General features: G+C 55.7%; 1 long non-coding RNA gene across 1 annotated transcript in view; it reads left to right on the top strand.

Annotated features, from left to right (window-relative positions):
* The window catches only part of LOC114073397, a 5,921-nt gene extending 3,200 nt beyond the window's left edge, over positions 1–2,721 (top strand). Inside the window, exon 3 of the long non-coding RNA XR_003574319.1 lies at positions 2,592–2,721. This is a non-coding gene — a long non-coding RNA (uncharacterized LOC114073397). The remainder of the gene's footprint in view (positions 1–2,591) is intronic.
* Positions 2,722–2,740: the final 19 nt, after the last annotated feature.

Here is a 2,740-nt window from a genome sequence, read left to right as displayed (position 1 = left end):
GGGACACACGAGGAGCAGGAGCTGCTGCTGCCAAAGGGACTCGCCCGAGGACCCACGGGAAGGACTCGCAGGGGGACACGCCAGGGACACGGGGGGGACACAAGGAAAGCACCAGGGACACGCCAGGGACACGTGAGGACACACGAAGGACTCACAAGGACACGTGAGGACCCAGAGAGACTCACACGAGGACACGCCAGGACACGCGAGGATCCACGAGGGGCTCGCACGAGGACACGCCAGGACACGCCAGGACACGCCAGGACACGCCAGGACACAGGAGAACATGCCAGGACACTCCAGGACACTCCAGGACGTGGGAGGGACTCCAGGACACACCAGGACATGCCAGGACATACAAAGAACACACCAGGACATGTGAGGGACTCTGGGACACTCCAGGACACACCAGGACACTCCAGGACACGGGAGGGACTCCAGGACACTCCAGGACACACCAGGACACTCCAGGACATGGGAGGGACTCCAGGACACTCCAGGACACCCGAGGGACTCCCACGAGGAGCACGAAGGACTCACAGGGGACTCCCCACCTTTAAGGCCGTTAAAAGCGTTTTCATGGGCGCATTCAAAAATAATAATTGTTGATTGAAAATTGCGATTCTTTAAATTCGCAATACCGTAGTTATCACCATTCACAGAGGTTTGTAATTAAAAAAGCGAAATTTATAAATATTAAAAAAAAAAACAACCCACAATTGTAGATACAGGTACACACAAACGTCTGTGCCGGTTGGTTTTAGGGCAATGTCACAGTTCTGATTATAGCAAGGAATTTTGTCTTTCCTTTCCCCTTTCCCCCTCCTGCATGTGTGTGTTAATGGGCCATCAGATAAACAAAGGAGTTGGCCTGAGCCCTCAATGACCGAGACATTAATCTCCCAGCAACGAGGGGGGAGGAATTGGGAAAAGGCCAGGGTGTGTGTATGGAAAGGGGTGGGGAGGAATTGGGGAAAGGCCATGGTGTGTGTATGGAAACAGGTGGGGAGGAATTGGGGAAAGGCCATGGTGTGTGTATGGAAACAGGTGGGGAGGAATTGGGGAAAGGCCATGGTGTGTGTATGGAAACAGGTGGGGAGGAATTGGGGAAAGGCCAGGGTGTGTGTATGGAAAGGGGTGGGGAGGAACTGGGAAAAGGCCAGAGTGTGTGTATGGAAAGGGGTGGGGTTTGGGGGTTGGAGCTCAGCTCTGGAGCGGGAGGAGGAGGCAGCAGCGAGCAGGAGAGACTGCCTGGTTGCTGCTTTGTCTTTTCCTGTGGGAGAGGAGTTTTTTTGCTGCTGTTTCTCTGCGCAGCTGTTTGCTGGTTGCAGGCTTCGCTCACCGCGAGATCTTCGCCAATTGCAATTGAAAATTGAAATTCTTTGAATTCGTAATACCGTAGTTATCGCCACTCACAGAGGTTTGTAATTAAAAAAGCGAAATTTATAAATATTAAAAAAACCCGCAGTTGTAGATACTGGTACACGCAAACGTCTGTGCCGGTTGGTTTTAGGGCAACATTATTTAAGGCACATTTTAGTCGTCACTGTTCTCAATAATTAAAGTTTCTGCAACCAAATCTTCGTGGATATTTGGGAATTGTTACAGAGGTTCTGAGTTGGTTTAGTTCACGTTAATAGAACGCTTTCCAAACGCGGTTATTGATCATATTTTGGGCTTAATTTGAGCTTAATATGGGCTTAATTTGGGCGTTTTTAGGCGTAATAAGGGCGTAATAAATTTTTGCTCGGGAGGGGGCGTGGCTTCTACGGCGGGGGCGTGGCCTGCGCGGGGGACACAATGCCGTGTAAATTCCCCCCCCCTCCCCCCAACTTCATCACCGCCGGGATTCAGAGGGGGAAGACGTTTTATAATTACAAACAACGCGAGTTTCGTAAAGTTTCCGACGTTTTTAAAAAAGGGCGGGAAGCGGGAGGGGACGAACTACAACTCCCGGCGTGCCCCGGGGGGAGGAGATCACGTGACCAAAACACCGACCCTTCTCATTGGCCCGCCGGAGTCACGTGGTGAACTACAACTCCCAGCGTGCCCCGCGCGCTCAGCTGACCGTCCCACGGCGCTCCCCATTGGCCCTCGCGGGTCGCGTGACGCCCCCCCCCCCCCCGGTCTCGCCACCGTTTTTCCGCACCTTCCGCCAGTACCGGGCGTTCCCCCCCCCCCCTCAATTCCCGCCCGCTCTGCCGGTACCGGACGGCCCCTCCTCGATTTCCGCCACCCTTCAGAGGTAACGGACGCCACCCTTTTCAATTTCCGTTTTCGCTTTCGCCCCCCTCCCCCTCCCCACCCGCATCGCGTCCCGCACCCGCCGTCATGACAGAAGCGGGCGGGGCAGGGCAAGATGGTGGCCGGAAGCGGCTTCACTTCCCCTCCGTTTCGTCCGCTCTGATTGGCTGTGGCCACCCCTCTCGCGTTCCGATTGGCCATTCCTCCCAAAAGTGGGCGGGACTTCCGGTGGCAGTTCCGGGCTGGGAGCGGGGTGAGCGGAGGGGGGGGAGGGGCGGATTTTTGGCGTCTTTTGGGTTTTTTTTGGGGGGTTTTGGGGTCAAATCGTCCCCTCAACCCCCCATCAGGCCACCATGAGCCTGCAGTGGACGGCGGTGGCCACGTTCCTGTACGCGGAGGTTTTCCTGGTGCTGCTGCTCTGCGTCCCCTTCGTGTCGCCCGCCAGGTCTGGGGGGGATTTTGGGGGGTCCTGGGGGGGCTTGGGGGGTTATCCTGG

The sequence above is a fragment of the Empidonax traillii genome, unplaced genomic scaffold (assembly GCF_003031625.1).
Source record: "Empidonax traillii isolate 1590-97213 ecotype Southwest subspecies unplaced genomic scaffold, ASM303162v1 scaffold6318:size6225, whole genome shotgun sequence".
Classification (NCBI taxonomy): domain Eukaryota; kingdom Metazoa; phylum Chordata; class Aves; order Passeriformes; family Tyrannidae; genus Empidonax; species Empidonax traillii.
The sequence above is the reverse complement of the archived record's forward strand: the minus strand, read 5'-3'. Positions and strand labels throughout refer to the sequence as shown.